This window comes from Branchiostoma lanceolatum, chromosome 7 (assembly GCF_035083965.1).
Source record: "Branchiostoma lanceolatum isolate klBraLanc5 chromosome 7, klBraLanc5.hap2, whole genome shotgun sequence".
NCBI lineage: Eukaryota > Metazoa > Chordata > Leptocardii > Amphioxiformes > Branchiostomatidae > Branchiostoma > Branchiostoma lanceolatum.
The window spans coordinates 14,246,859-14,264,205 of record NC_089728.1 but is presented as its reverse complement, the minus strand read 5'-3'; the positions used below and the strand labels follow the sequence as shown (position 1 = coordinate 14,264,205).

General features: G+C 38.3%; 1 long non-coding RNA gene across 1 annotated transcript; it reads right to left on the bottom strand.

The window, feature by feature from the left end:
- Nucleotides 1-2,876: 2,876 nt before the first annotated feature.
- On the bottom strand, nt 2,877-17,268 carry LOC136437818 (uncharacterized). The gene is made up of 2 exons (XR_010756326.1): nt 17,128-17,268; nt 2,877-4,880 (listed from the first exon to the last, which is right to left on the bottom strand). It is a non-coding gene; the product is annotated as an uncharacterized lncRNA (long non-coding RNA).
- Between the last annotated feature and the right edge of the window lie 79 nt (nt 17,269-17,347).

Sequence of the window (17,347 nt, the reverse complement as noted above, 5' to 3'; positions counted from 1 at the left end):
GATTTTATTGACGAAAACCAACAAATTGGGTATTTCCATATAATTCAAAGGTACACGATAAAACTTAAATAGGAATTATGTATGATGAATCATAATATATCCAAATACGTTATTTGAAGATGGCAACAGGAACGACGTCAATATGACGTCATGAAAATTATATTCATATCAAGTTACACTAGCGAAATCCACCATCTTGGTTCCGCCATCTTGAATTATTTTAAATGCATTTTTTCATCATATAACCTTATAACACAATATAAATGGACCAAAACGTTTATATAAAGATTGTTTCTGGTTTAATAAACATGGTAATGATGAAATTTGAGGTTGAAATAGCCGGTTATAGCTAATCTAATTATATCGTCCTCCATCTTAGATTTTGACCGATGACGTCATCAAATATGCATAAACTATGAATATTAAATCATAAAAGTGATAGTGAATTAAATTGGTTGGTATTGATGTAAGAAAATAAGTTTCAGTTTAAAAAGACAGCCCTAGAATTACATTGTAAAATCCAAAATTAGCGACTTTTTCCAAATATGGCTCTAAGAAACCGGTTGCCATAGCAACATGAAAACATTGATTAGATATTTCATTGAATTAAAATTATTGCCAGCGAAATTTTAGCAAAGGTGACCAAGTTTCGTTGTTCTAGCATAAGACATTCTGATGCTATATGACATCAAGTGTCGGCGCAGGCCTCAAAAGAGCCCGCTTGTCTGAATAGCGTTAGCTGCAAAAGACGATGTTCCCTATTTTTACATGAATTATGATAATGAGCAGAAATTATTCACACCTAATCATGTCAAACTGTCCCTTATAGATTACTTAAACTATGCATATATACAAACCACAAAAATAGTCACCAATAAAGCTATATTTGTAGAAAACATTGTGGGGTCAGTTTTGACCCCATACGGTAAGATTAGTCGTAAAAAAGCTACGGTGGTTTGAGGGTTAAAAATCTAGTGTTCCGTTCAACAACACACTCAGATGATCTTAACTTCCTGTCTCACTATGCTGTCCTAGTCTCCTTTGCATGCCTTCTAGGACGGTGTTAATTTTTCTGGGGAGCAATGATTCGCGATTTCCAACATGTCGGGGCAGGCTCTTTTGCCGGAGAAATCTTTTCTGCCGCCCATAGAAGGCCTGCTTTCTTTCGGCTCCAACAAAACGGGTGACAAAAAAGATTTCTCCAGCAAAAGAACCTGTGATATGTTGAAAATCGCGAATCAGCACTCCCCTAGGCCCTCCAAAATAAACACCTGAGCCGCATAGAAGGCCTACGAAGGAGGCTAGTGCCGTCCACTAGTCCATCTGTGCTACATGCGGGCAAAGGTTTATTTGAGGTGGGCCATGGTGACACGCCCTTCAGGCGTGTATCTTTATCGTCAAATCAAACAAATTACCCTGTCCACACCCAACGTCAACAGTCAGCAACATGAAAAGGTCAATTGTTGTGTTTGTACAGAAACAAAATGTCACGGTGGGTGTAACCACTTACTTACAATCTCTGCTCTCTCATGAATTAGTCCCTTTTGTTTTGATTCTCTTTTCCAACTATCTAGCAAAGTTACGACTTAGCTTTAACGTGTATGGTAGAGCTACGTATACAAAATCCATGTTCGGAGTGTGTGCACTTTTTCTTGCCCCTCTGTCGGTAGCGAGCGAGAGATGTCGTGTACAGGTATATACAGTAGCTAACCTCGTGTGACCCCACGTGCACAGGTCTGTCTTTAGAGCGCGCACTGACTAAGATTCTTTCACAGGCTCAACATTTGATTTGAATTTTGTGAAGTCACATCGCGGCAGTTCTGAGAGAAACTTCGACGTTGTGATGAACACAACATAAACAAACAGGTGGTCACAAAAGTATAACCTTTTCTACTCAATCAAGCGAGGAATCTTAGTAGCCTTGGCTCGAGGTTCAGCGATTTAAAGTGAACGCCTTCGGCCCCTTTAATGGCCAATTAAATCCACCACAACAATGCTATCTAGTCATCTATAGACCCAGCGGGGCCCCCCGAAAAGTCGTCTGCGTTGCTCCAAACTTTTTTACATGCATGAAAGCACGAGAAAATCGGTGCACAGGTACTTTAGTAGGAGGGTCGGGCTTTGTTCGCGCCCATTCCGGGCGGCAGGGCAGGTTGGTCTGATGGATGGTCCTGTCAGAAAATTATCAAGGGTCGTCTGATGGGCCTGTCAATCAGAGGCGTCTCCATGACAACCAACAATCGCTGGATTGTTCACATTCTCATGATTCTGCGTTTTGGGTTTAGTAACTATACAGTTGAGGTGGCAGAGGTTAAGACATACTTTTGACAAGGAAAAAGTATCGCTGTCTTTCAACGATTTTTACATCTTTGTAAACACAAACAAAGGAATATAAACAATTGACGAGTGATATCAATAATTTGGATAAGAAGAAGTAAAACACAAGATCTTAGACAAGATTTGTAAGATGTCAGCAAAATCTATCAGCGTTACACCACGGGGGAGGGGGGCACAAGTGTTTTAAACTGAAGCCCGGGGCAGGGGGAGGGAAGCCATAAATGTAACATTATCTTCACCACAAAAGAGCTGCTGTGCTTTCCTACGGGAGGCGTTATCTTGTCCCTCGGGCAAATTAGTTTTAACGTCTTAAGGTATTCAACCTCAACACCTAGGACTACTTAATCTTCAGTGTCGGGGAAGGTGTATTTTTTATGACCGATAACATAACTATGATTATAATTAGAATTATTCTTCTTGTTACAAACAGTACAAAAACCGTAAATTCAAATGTAAGAGGCCTTTTACTAAAGAGCGCAATGCAACTAGAGAAAGAGACTTTAAAAAGGAGTATAATCAAGATACTCGAGTACACAGTCTTGAAAGTCGAACACTTTTATTGACTGAAAATGAGTTAATAAAATCCACTTTTGAGAGACAGCAAGCTTTGTAATACTTTCAAAGATTCGAGAAGTACAGAAAGTAAATAAACGTACTTATTTAGAATGGGATGGAATATTCTCGTTTTTGAAGTGCATTTGACAAGATTCATCTTACTTTACCAGACTTAACATAGATGTGAATGAAAGATGTCAAAAAAATTAACATAACATCTACGAAATAATCAAAACCATTTTAGTCCTTATCTTGTAATTTCTTCAGGAATGCATGATAAAAATCCATACTTTTGTAAAACTGTTTCTTAGCCAATTAAAATCGCGTCCTTCGTATGGGAATTATAGATGTTTAGTCAAACAAGGTAGAAAATATCTTTTCATTCTATTCATTCAATCCTTTCATCTCAGTACATTGTAAACACCAGTTGATCCTGTGTATTGGGGAGTAAACAATTCCATTTTGTCTTCGTGTTTCGCCGTAGGCACAATGTGACACATTTCGATTACAGCTTTGTCGTCGTGCGTTTATGTCTCAAACAACAAATTACCAGTCGGTAAACTTGAATATAAAGTAGCCGTGAACGGTGGAAAAAATTGATAAATGACTTTTCTTTTGATGCAATCGTCTGAACGATGAGAAATTAACGGCATCGGAATAATCTGTACGGTTAAAAAACCCGTCTTGATGACAGCAGTATGCTGGTAAATTGTAAAGAGACATAACAAAACGTCTTCGTGCTTTTGAAACAACTGGAGGCTCGATAAACATATAGAATCATGTACATTAGTCGTTTTGAGGCAAGAGAGAAAGACACATGTGTAACTATCTGGTTGTTTGTAGAGTAGGACTACAGAATTCTTTTCGGCGATTTGAAGGAACATACGAGGGGTGATCAATAAGTTCTGGGCCTAAGCCTGCAATATACATATGGTACACAACTCAAATTTGGGGGCATAATTGTACAGTATGAAGTCTTTTACCAATATCTGCTAAATCTAAGATTATCGTGGTCATTACTTTCCAGTCGAAATCGATATCAGTAGGTAAGTTTCGAGAAAAGCAAGAGTGAACTGTGTGTATCGTATTCATCATGCCAAAAAAACATGAAATGTTTGAGGAGGATTCCCTTCGTATTTTAACTACTAGAAAGAAGTGGGCATATCTGACTTTCAGCGGAGCAAGTTGGACCGTACCCCTCAGGTTGCAGCTCAATTTTCCATATTTTCTTTTCTCTTTCACCTAACGTTACTGGGTATCGCCAAAAAAGTGATGATCACAATGATGTGAATTTTGGTAGACATACATGGATGCAATGTACTTTTCATAGTGATAAAAATGATCAAATAAACAATTCATTCATTCATAGTAGCGCTTATCTATGTTTACATTGTATATGTAATAATATGTGCATACATCTATTAGTACCTCAAATGATGTACATGTAAACTGTATCTTTCTTACATATTTTGTCTGACCCTTACATCATCCTTCCTCCTTCATGACCTTAATGAAAAGCGTCCTGCAGGCCGATTTGAGCTTCTCATCAAAAGGTTTAAACAAACAAGATAATCATTCCCAGAAATCTGTGCACCTTACTTCTTGGTACGGGTGAGGCCCAGATCTTATTGATATCCCCCCTTTAGGATCCGGATCATTCTGAAGATCTTCTGAAGAAGTTTTACACTTGTTTTTGCAACATTAGGTTCTCTTCTCTAGTGAGCCGTTAAAAATACAATATTAGAAAAGAGGACAACATGTTACATAAACAATCATAAAGCACCACGAATGAGCCGGCTTCTTATGTCTACTTGGAGATTGCACATCACCACAGACACAATTCATTGGAAACAATTGCCGTTTGCTACTTTTTGTTGTTGTTGTTGTTGTTGTTGTTGTTTTATTCGACCGTTGAAGACAGCCTGAGTTGATATGTTCCTATAGCAGCCCGGTTGACTAACTTGATGATAACGCTCTTCTCTCCCGATCTGTAAAACAAGAAAAATCATTAAGACACAGATCAGACGTTCTTCTTCTACTTCCATAGTCTTCTAATTATGGAGTAGTTAAAGAAGGAGGAAATAGAGGTAGACAACGTTAAAGGAAAAGATTAGACAAACATCAGAGAATGGACAGGCATAACACTAAGTGAAACACTAAGAAAACCAAGAAGGGTGGAGAAAACTGGTTGCCAGAAATTCTGTGGTGCCAAAACGGTCAAATAGTTAGACTAAGGGATAGAAGAAGAAGAAGAAAAGAGAAGAAGTCTTCTTCTAGCTATGGAACCGTCCAGGGAGGAAGAAAGAGAGGTAGACAACGGAAAAGATGGGAGGATGATATCGGAGAATGAACAGGCATGACACGAATAGAAACATCGAGGGTGGAGAAAAGTGGTTGCCAGGTCTTCTGCGGTGCCAAGACGGTCAAATAGTTAGACCAAGGGATAGAAGAAGAAAAGAGAAGATGTCTTTCAAAAATGTGGTTAGAAATTACACGGTATATCTCCGACAATCTACAAAGTAACACAATCCCAGTGGGCAGATCTTTTTCAACAGATTAAACACAAATATTACCATGTGATCAATGGATTTGTGCAGTCCCATCATTATCCTGCTTTGAATAATCGTACAAGTAAGCAAGGTATTTGCATTGTTTCTGTTCAGATAACAGAGAAAAGACGGAAAGACATTTGCAATAGGAATTGTCTAAACATACATATTTCGATTACATTTTATGAATCTAGACTACACAAAATCTTCTGTTAGAGATGATAAAACGAGGATGGAGTTGTCATGATTTCTATGATCAGGAATCTTTGAAAAGAACCGTGTGTTTAAACCACTATTTGCTACAAAGGCATCAAAGAACCAAAGCTTTTCTCAAACTGTGTTCTTTTTACTTATTTCAAACGTAAACACAAACATGCATGTTTAATTCGGAAATTTAAAAGAAATTTTCGCTCTGAGTTTCATTAAGACTCATTGACTGTTGTCTATCATAACTTTCCAAAGCAATTTTTCACGTTTTCAAATGTTATTCGGACTTTTTGAATTTGAAAAATTAAAGTCATCATAGGTTTACAGGTATCACTAGCACCATGTACGCCTATTCTAAGAATACACCTGAGATCACTGGTATTTCATTTATGGGGAGTGTTAAAAAGCACTTTAAAATCGTTAAACAAGTTTGTAAGTGTGATGGAATATCTCACAGCACTACGGGCTATAATCAGGGACCCAGAGGGAGGTAGCTGCGCAATAACAGGTCCCTGGCTACGGTCTGTGATTCCTGCACCTGCAGCAGGCAAACGCCAGGCTCCCGCTGAGACGGTAATACACAATCATGCAGTCTCTACAACCTGCCCCCCTCCCAACATGTAGGCTCTACAACCTGCCCCCCTCCCCACTTCTCCAACCACCTTCCAAACATCACACGTACTATATAGTTTATGATATCCTCATCTGTTATGTTGTTATGTTATGTACGGAGTTGGGTATTAATCAGACTGAGGTCAGGGTAACACATAACAGATACGTTGTTTATATATTTTGTTGTTTATATATTTTGTTGTTTATATATTTTGGTGAAGACTTCGAAATGAGCAGTGCAGAACTCCTTGGAGATCCTTAAAGATTGCAGGCAGACTTGTTGCCCCCCTCTTGAGATGGGTGCCCCCATAATTATCCCCCGCGGTGCTGTCGTTTGTCTCTGGCCGGCTCTATAGCTATCTGACAGTGCCCCCGGGGCTTGCATGCTACGCGATGATTATTTCCAACACTGGGCGGAGAGGGGTCAACTCGGTGCCTTTATAAGTCTTTCAAAACTCGATTCTTCTGGGCCAATTACCGATGTGCACAAACACGGAGATAATCCCATCTCCTGGTTATTGAAGTAAGCCGGGAGGGTGTGATGTCCATGAAATGCGGCGTGGTATGAAAACGCCTCTTCCTCCGCCCAAATTGCACCAAAAGACGACTAAAAACATTGCTCAAGGGCATGTAAAAACAAGGGGATGAGACCCTCGTCCCGATAACGGTACACAACAGTCAAATACTGGGGATCATTTACATTACAGGTGGACTTAAGACAACTACCGTACAGGACCATTAAGGTTAAATGAATATGCAGAGGAATTTTTACAGGTAAAGGTGTGCATACTGAGGGGGTAATTACAGTAGGTGGCCATGCATGCTGTTTTCTAAAAGTGCAATTTTCGGTGGAGTTGGTGTTTTAAAAACACTAAAACACTTTGTAAGTAAAATTAGGCCGATTCTTGACGTAACTCACGCCTCATGCGACATAGTTTTCTTCATTAGTGGAAAAAATAGATGCGCAAGGGATGTTGCCCCAAAACTTTTTGTTAGGACGCCATTTTGAATCGGACGCCATTTTGAATCGGACGACAGCAGGTTGTTTTGTTTTGGCGCGTTATCTCCAGTCTGATGCGAAGCGATGAAGAGATATCAGACTACAGGACGGCGTGTGAGGACAATGAACCCGCTGGTGTTATGTGCAAAACGTCCGGCAATTCGTGGAATTGAGATGTTTCTAGTTGAAAAAATAAATCACACACTTTTCAGATCTTGACCCGTTAGGCTCTCTTGACTGACGGATGTTTTAGGTTTGCTTTACTTGATAACACTGCGACTGAATGGCACACACACACGAACACAAACACACACACACACGAACACACACACACACACACACGCGAACACACACACACATGCACACAAACACACACACACACAAACACAAACAAACACACACACACACACACACACACAACGTCCTGAAAAAAAGCAAATGGAAAGGAAAGAATGTTATACTAGGAATCTAGGATGTTTACAGCTGGGCTACACTTGACAAACACAATCACTTAAATAAGTCAAGTTTTTTGCCACGCCTTACTGCTGTGTGAATTTTTCTCCTTGATCATGGAAGCAGCTAGCTACTACATGTTTACATGTCCATTCCTTGTATGCTGCCTGACCCTTTTGGATGAATGTTTTGAGATAAAGCCGCCATCTTTGTTTTTCTATCACAGAAGCAACAGGTGGTTCCCTGCCATGTCTAAAGAAGCTGGGCCCATCAGATACTATCTGTAGCCATATTCTTTCGCTTGGTTCTGTTTCAGTAGTTAATAGGAATACGAAGACGACACAATCTGTACAAATAGACAAGTTGCACTCTGATACATAAGCTTTTGGACAGGATATAGTTATAGTTATAGTTATAGAGAATTATTCCGATTTTCACTGTTGTGATAAGTTAAACATATAATTGGGTACTCATGTTGAGCTGATCTTGTATCGTAATGTATTTTGATATTTTCCCGATCACTGGAAGACTATCTTGCTAAAGGCATCTAACCAATTTTGGCTCTGCATTCTAGACATTGAAGTAAGAATATCTATAGAATCTTCACTTGTCTCTTTAAAAACAACAATGGACGAAAATTCTATAACCATTCAATACTACTGTATCGTTCCTTATGCCATCATGTGAACCTACAGTAAGTGAATCGTACTTAAAATGATATTGATATCAATATTTTAGCCTAATGTTTACCGACTGTTACTTAGAACCCAGGAAAGGGATAACACTGCTTATTAACTATACTTAATAGCGATAGAAATATTCTTGTCGAATATCTAAATTTTGTAGGAAAGTTTGCTCACTTTAGATTGATGATTAGTACTGAAAAATACTTTTTCTTATGGGTTCTTTTTTAAACAGACCCAATTCAACTTATACATTCAACATAACTAAGAGGCATTAAGAAGCATTTTGTTTCTTTCTGTTTCTTCTTTGGTTGATAGTCAAAACACAATACCAATCTAATATGTCCTTTATTCATTTCTAGTTCTCCGAAGTTCACTTTGGTAACCTTGCCGATAGCGTTGCTTACGAGTTAAGGCAATAGAAAGACATCCGAATCGAACAAGTCACGATATGTCATAACAATGTCAACCTGTCTCTGCCCCTTTCAAATTTACCGTTTTCTACTATATAGATTCCTAAAAGCATGCGTGGTTTTGCTGAATGTATTTAGATATCACATTTGTTTCTGACGGAATGAATATGATAATAGTATGAGGCACAGATGTTCCTGATGAAAGCGTTCAATAACAAATTCTAAATGTCTAATTCGTTTATTCAAAATTTTAACCACAAATCCTTACCTCTTTGTAAATTTTCATTATTACAAAGAAGCAAGAAGCAACCACGTCGTGCATGATATTCCAATTATCAAATCAAGGGTCACACAAATCGAATCTCGGTCGCGCTCAGCAAGTGCCTTCTAGTGGCAAAGGGGGCCTAAAACAACCGTCCTAACTTCTGTGGTTTAGAAGACAACGCTGAGGAGGGAATACCGAGAAGAAGCGACATATACCCTCACATGGCGCGGGAAAAACACCCGCCACCATACCTGCACGGGCAACGGAAATGACCCAAAATGGCGCCGGCTGCTCGAATGTCGCGGAAGTTATCAAACCGCAGTGTTTTTTTACGTGTTGGGCATATTTACACATGTTTGGTGGAGTGTTATGCACATTGTGGTTTGTTGAAGTGGATAAGGTAACACGGCAAATAGTTAATTAAAGAGGATTATTTCAGTAAACATGTTTTAAAAAAAGCTTCCACGAACCAAGAGAACCTTTCATGAATACAGCGATTAAAGAGTCTAATGGAATAAAATTACATACAGATCAGACATCAACAATCTAATCAATTTTAAATAAACAACCCCAGCGAAAATTAAAAGGCAAAATGGATGTTAAAAGATAGAATATAGAAGCTAAAAAGACATACAGATTTGTTCATACATACATGGCCGAAAACAATAACTTTCGCGATCATAGTTCATACGGTACGTGTTTCTACTGTTTCCTCATATAAATTGTATACTTTCTATAGCAACGATGACGACAGCAACAGAACAAATGCTGTTCAGCGTAGATAGTTTCTGCTATGTAGATTCGCTATGCCTTTTTTCGTATTTTTCTTAGAAAAGGACATCGTAGAAGGCACTAAATTTACCGATGGAAAACCCTATAACCAATCATCAAGTACAAGCATAATCTAATTATCAGTCACTAAAAGGTATTTAGACCAGGAGGCTGGTTGATACGTCAAAAGTAATTTCAACCGAAAGGCCACATAATCCTCGAAATCAGACTGACCGCAAATGCGGTAAACTGTGCCATTGCTACGCAGATGATACAAAAATTAGATTGTTGAATAGTTTTCTGCCCAAGGCAAAACGGACCCTGTAGGGATGCATGTATATCGGGTATCGTCTCTGGAGACTTGAGGTCCCATAATGGTTTGAAATGACAAAACATGCAGCAGCAAACAATGTGTAAACTTTACATTTTTCAGTTACTGCTCGACACCCTGGAAAAAGTACATGAATGTAGATTTGTTTAGGTGCCCCGTCCACATTTCCGAGAAACGCTGCGTCCATGTTAAATGTACAGTTTTGAAGGTTTACCCAATTACAACTTGAAATGTGGACTGCCGTCTTCATGTCGAGGTTTCAAGTGCCAAACAATCCAGGATAGATATATGTATACATTTTCTTGCAGTAAGTATATCTAAAGACGTCTTTTGATATGTCCATATTCTGTATACAGTACTCTATTTCTCTTTGATTGTGACAGTTTCGTGAAATGTCCGCAGAACATTTTAGTAGTAACCAATATGAACGTACAAAATACTAGGTTTACAGATGATGCAGTATAGAAGTATGCGTCTTTGATTCACTTACATAGTGCAAAATAAAGCATTAAGAAATATACATTTAGATATCCAACTATCCAATTTTATTGTAACATTAAATAAACTGATCTTGTGCAGCTGGTTTCTAAAATCCACGCATATCAAACATCAGGTGGTTTTGACATGACCTAAAATTGATTCGCCTATTTTCCTAGTACTAGTCTATATATTCACTCTAAATAGCATAAAATGATGGCTGAGTTAAGTAGTCATGTGTAGGCAGATTTTAAGGCAAATGTTGAAAATTCAACATTTCCTCTTATGTCATGTTGCACTGTGAGTATCACAATATTGAACGAACGTCGTGAAAATAAGTAGCAAGCATTTGGTGTACATGTACTTTGATTTTTATTTGTTCATCTTTGTATGATAACTTCTGATGTAAATGCATTTGATGTGGGTACATCCAATGTCAATGATTTTGAAATAAACATTATACCTGGTATTTCAGTTTGTTGTTTTATTTTCTTGCTAAGAGTACAAATCAAAATCCATCCAACAAATCACACTATCTGTCTCATTCCTCTATTTAAGAAAAGACTAGTACTAGTCTGCGATAAACTGCACAAAGAATTGCCTTTTGTATTTGTGTCATTATGTTTAACATGATCAGATTGCGGATATGTATCTTTAATGTATAGAATCATTATATATTTATGACATGCATTACGGCAGACTCCCAGTTGCAGCGTTCTACTCAGTAATCAATGTTGCATGAAATACCGATACATATGGTCGCTTATGTTGATTTTGAATCCAGTGGACTTCAACAGATGTCATTCCCTGTGCTTGTATATATATATATATATAGCCTCCTTCGGGCAATATTGACCATGGTAAAATCGATCCTTATTCACTTCAGTACTACAGCTTCGGCTAAGGCTAAGCAGTCCTACACAAGAATGACATTTTCTGCCATATAAGTCACATCTACAGATGGTTCAGTGCTGTTGCAAATCTTTGTGTTTATAGCGTAACAGAAACATACAAGCTGATGTTTAAATAAAGAGCATTGTGCAAAACAACATACTAATGGCATCACAAAAGTATGAGCTTACAGGGCCCAAGTTTCGCTAGTAAACGTGTGGGTAAAGGAAACCAGCACTCTCAAATTCATGAATTCATCGAACACTATGAATTCATCCCGAGTCCGATCATGAATGTTATGAGTTGTCTAGTTTTGTCTGCACCGGAAATTGTCTAATGTTTATCACAAGTAATCATAATTCTCGTTGTCTGTCGTGAGAATGTTTGCATTTATGGAAATTCAACCGCAAGGCAATCATGCATCAAAATAATAAAGTTAAAGCTCACAAGAGGAAGTAGCATAGAGCTCAGTGTAGAGCTAGAAAACAGACAACTTCATTTTCTAGGCGTTTAGACACGTAAAAATGCTAATTTTAACCTCCAAGCAGCGTTTAGGTTGTTGACATACTGTCTGTGCAATTTTAAACAACAGCCACTGAAGTAAAAATCATTCATACACGAAACTGTTTGATGGTATGAATGTGTTTCTTTTCTTCGTGTCTCATTTTAAAGTCGCTTGATGACGAGGAAAACCCTTGCATGCAAATGTGGCAACAAAAATCTCAGCAATGGGAGTGAGAGCAATTTGTCTGGGCCATAAAAAGCAAGCAACTTTGACCCAAACGTATGTTGTTATTCCCTCAATAATCATTGTGGAATCCGGGTCATGTTTTCGTCAACAAACTTTGAGAATATCACAGGTCATAATCAGTGCGTACTCTCTGAGTTTGTATGTGTTTGATCAACCAACTATTATTTGTCTCCCTACCTGCCCCAAATGTGCCTGAAATAGATAACAAATAAGAACAGTTCTAACGAAACGGGTGCTCTTGGCTTGTTGGCAAAAATCTCTACAATGAGGGTATAATACTGTAAGAGCAACTTTGTTTTAAATAATGGCAACGTTGACCCGAACGCACGTAGACTTTATTCATCAATCCCCATTTTGGAATCCGGGTCAAGTTTTCATCAACATGCTTTCAAAATATCAAACATACAACGTACGTCAGTGGTTTCCTGGACTCTCTGAACTTGTATCAGTTTGATCAATCAACTATTATTATCAGTCTTCCTACTCACTCAAAATGTGCCTAAAAAAAACAAGCAAGTGCAATTCTAAAGAAATAGAATTTGCTGGCCCTATTATAGGCAAACATCTCTATAATGAGAGTGAGAGCAATTTTGTTTCTACAACAAAAATAGTAACTTTGACCCAAACCCATGAAGTTATTTCTCAATCCCCATATTGGAATCCGGGTCATGTTTTCGTCAACAAACTTTGAAAATATCAGACGAATAACGAACGTCAGTGATTCGTAGACTCTCTGAACTTGTATGTGTTTGATCAACCAACTTTTATCAGTCTTCCTACACATTCCAAAGTCTAATGATTTACAAAAGGGATTAAACAAATACGAACAATTTTGAAGAAACATGTGTTTTTGGCTTGGAAACATTTAGCAGTGCTGGGTAGCTATGGGTGCATTGCACTTGTTCAGACACGAAAATACATCACTTCCGTGTACATGTAGATATTGACCAAACAGAAAATTGTTACCTCTAGTATATTTACCGTTATACCGAAATGCTGAAATAGAATATACACGTCGAAAGTAGAATAATAGTATTTGACGCTTGTCATGAGTTCGTCGACCATTTCTTACGACTTTCAACAAAATCTGAGTAACACGCTTTGCAGTGGGTGAGCCACATTATTTTTGTTTTATAAACTATGAGGAGAATATATGGCAGACGCCTCGCAGACAGCAAACACGTCACTTTAACAGTAGCTGTATCGTTGCATCCTAGAATATATAGTAAAAACTTGTTGACATTACATTTATCAGAACCTAACAGTTGAAACCATCCTTCTAAGTTATGAATTCAAGCTATGTCTGTAATTTGTATGGCTTAGTGAGATCGCTTCCTCATCGTACTTTTACTTACAACACTTCCAAACGTTTGATCAAAAAAAGAATTAAAAAAAAACCGCATATCTCACAATATTTCGATTACATATATTTCCTTCACCTCTGCCCCTGTATTTACAGTACTACGATGTTTATCAATAGATTTCAATGCATATGTATCTGTGTGCTTAAAGACAACTGCGGTCGGATGAAATATGCAAACTTTCAGTAATTTCGTTACGAGATAAACATGGAACTGAGAATAATCTGTAATGGAAATGAGAGTAATATATGCAACATGTACTAATGTTTTCAATGCGTTAGAAAAAACAGTTAACGTCAAAATTATGTAACTGTCTTGGACCATATTTTGTAAATCCTGTCGAAGAATAGATAACCCGGTTTAGTGTTTATGTTGAAAAAGCAACAGGTGGTCGCCATTTTGTTTCTTGATGTTATCTCCACAATGGAACATTTTTGCTTTTTCTTCTCACCGAAATACTCCAGAGTGGTCATAAACAGTTTGAAATATTTAAAGCTCTCATAGCCTAGGTAAGGAGTAAAACGTTTAAAAGCATGCTGCCCCAAGGTTGCTTGATAAATTTTCTATCAATCAGTGCATGGTTGATTTTTCCTCAACCCAACTGATAATACAGTAGGGAAAGAAGATACTAACGTTATAACACAATCTAACTTGAGCTGACTATGCTTTGAAAGAACCAAACGAGTGGTTCAAACGTATAGTTTAACGGTATGAGCAACTCAGTGAACCACTACTGGCAACTCACTTGATAATCTTCACAGTCAAAATATTGTGGTGATATCTAGATAATCGTTATTTTCGTGCCAGCAACAAAACAAAATGGCGACATGTTTTAGGATGCTGTCTGTTGTTTCTAGGTAGAACGACAGCAGTTCCAACCAACTCCATGCGTTTACATATCACTTATTTATTTTGTACTATCTATTTTGGATAGATGTTGCTTTATCGGAGTTCCCCTTCTTAGCAAAACTTAAGTAATTTGGAGGCAAGGAACATATAAAGAGAACCGTTCTGCAAAACCATATATGGCTATGGAATCTACGAACAGAAAATGTTGTGATCTTTTGTGAATAATGTACTTGAATGAAAAATATAGATTTATATTCCTTACAACCTTCGATATACCAAATCTAATAATCATACAGCTTCCTAAATTTATACAATTACCAAGAAGCGAGAGGAAGCAGAAAGTACTAGAGTATACTCCACCTTTACATGCACGTGAATATGTATATGTATATGACATGTCGACCTGTGCTTTATTCATTCATTAAAATATTCCCGATTGAAACTTCGAAAGATTTGGAATTGCTGAGAATTCGAGCGCACTTTTTAAATGACAGGAATGTGGTTAGTGTGGTGTATCACGTATCTATCAAATACTGACAGACAACTAAACTTATGACACATGCACACAGACCCGAAACTCATTAAGAGTCTAGGACTGCTCTCTTAAAATTTTTAGCTACCAATAATTTGTCTGCACACTTTTAGAAAAGTTTCTTATCGATTGTTTTGCACTTGACAAAAACTCCTGGCTAAATGTACTGGCAAAATAATGCAAAGAAATGTGTAGATATGTTTATGCATGTAGAAATCTTTTATGCAGTTTTTCACACTTGGGTTCATCTTAGTATGTTGTCTAGCACGCAAGTGTTTTAGTCTTTGCGAATTCTTAACAGCAGATTATTCTTTAAAGCCATGAACCTAACATTCTGTAAATAGTTGCAACCTATTTGTTACATATTCGAAAGGGTAGGAGTATGTATCAATGAAGCAATGTTTTATGCAGTTTTTCACACTCGGGACGTCTTAGTAATACTATGTTGTCTAGCACGCAAATGTTTTAGTCTTTGCGAATTATCTTTTAAACCATGAACCTAACTCACATTCTGTAAATAGTTGCAACCTATTCGTTGTATATTCGAATGGGCAGGAGTATGTATCAATGAAGCGATCTTTTATGCAGTATTTTACAGTCGGGCCATCTTAGTATGTTGTCTAGCACGCAAATGTTTTAGTCTTTGCGAATTCTTGACAGTAGATTATTTTTTTATACCATGAACCTAACTCACGTTCTGTAAACAGTTGCAACCTATTCCGGCGTTGTATATTCGAATAGGTAGGAGTCTGTATGATATAGAATCAATGGTAAGGAAAAGAAAGGGGAGCTTAGAAATAATCTTGGCGTGTTGATTTCAATGTCAATAGGTGGCTATAGTCGTTACACACGTGTTCTCCATGTTTTGTTGACAAAAAACAGGGTGTCCCAACCACTCGAGGACTGGGCTTCTCTGAAGAGGGGGAAACCGGAGAACACTTGGCAAACAAAACGGGGGTGACCCCGGCTAACAAAAGGTGTTGGTGAGAACGCGGGCGAGTTTGTATTGTTGTACGGGTGTAAACTGACTTCATGCCGCCCGTCAATTACGACAGGAGGGCCTCCCCGCTTGGCGCAAATCAAATAATTCTACAGTTACTTTCGCCCCGAAAAAACAACAAACAGCCAGACGGTGGGAGATTTGTGTACGATTCCGGGTTTGGTGGAGTGGCAGACTTCCGTGTTTGTACACTACATTAGGCAAACAACAACAACGAAGTTACCAAGATTCCTTTACGGATTGTCTTCTTTATAATTCTGTTGGCAAACTTAGACAGAAAAAGTAGGAATAATCTATGAAAAATAAAAGAGAGGAGATTCTTCTGTTGGGGAAGTTGTCAAAATTTGAGCTTCGAGTTGTCGCCAAAATGGCGACGTTATAGAGGTGAAGATTTGCTTGGAATGTGCCATGTTCCACCCGTCCTTTCAAGCATTAAGTCCGCCATTCTTCTGTTCCTGTACCGGCGGACTTGGGTGCAGGTGTTTGGGCCAAGCCAGGTCCGACGCCAACACAGCGTGGCTGCGATAAACATACAAACTACATTGTCCCTCCTAGTGTCTGTACAAAATTTCCATTTAAAAATGGTTTCTGTTTTTCCTATAGAAGCCATACGGATTATATACAGACTACTTTTTTCTTCAGCGAACCGACAATTTGGACGACTTTTGTCGGTTAACTTGTCTGATAAGCTAGAATTTTGGTCGTCTATTTCGAATTCTTGTGTTATGGGAGAGAAAAGAAGTCGCCATATTGGCACCCGAAATGCCACGAGTCATTTTTTTTCTCCTTCGTTTTTGGGCCTTAAAATTATCTGGCATTCCACAGCACAGGTAGCTCTTCCCACACGGCAATTATTTTTGATGAATCGCTGTCATGACTCAGGTACCGTATGGGCGGTGCCTGAAGCACTGATAATTACGGTTGGGGCAGATTTGGGCAGCGGAGTTTCATTCAACAAGTGACCCTTAAATACTTGAAGAACAAAACAGTCGACATTGCTACGGCGAGCCACCACACCTTTTTAGCCGCCACCAATTCAACACCAAACCACCATTAAAACCAACCGCCTTTTGCAATTTTGTAAACTTACTTATACGGTTTCTGCCACTTTCCGATGTTTGCACCGAAATCCTCGGAGGGATTTGGCAAAAAGAGCACGGCCTCTTTTATTATTCGTACGTAGTAACTGCATGTGCACTCTCCACACTTTTTTTTTGTCTGAAAAAACCTGCGCGCGCATCTCGAACTGGTTCGCCCGGTTTCCTGTGCCACGTCCACTGAGTTAAAGCCAATCAATGAATGGGCTGCAT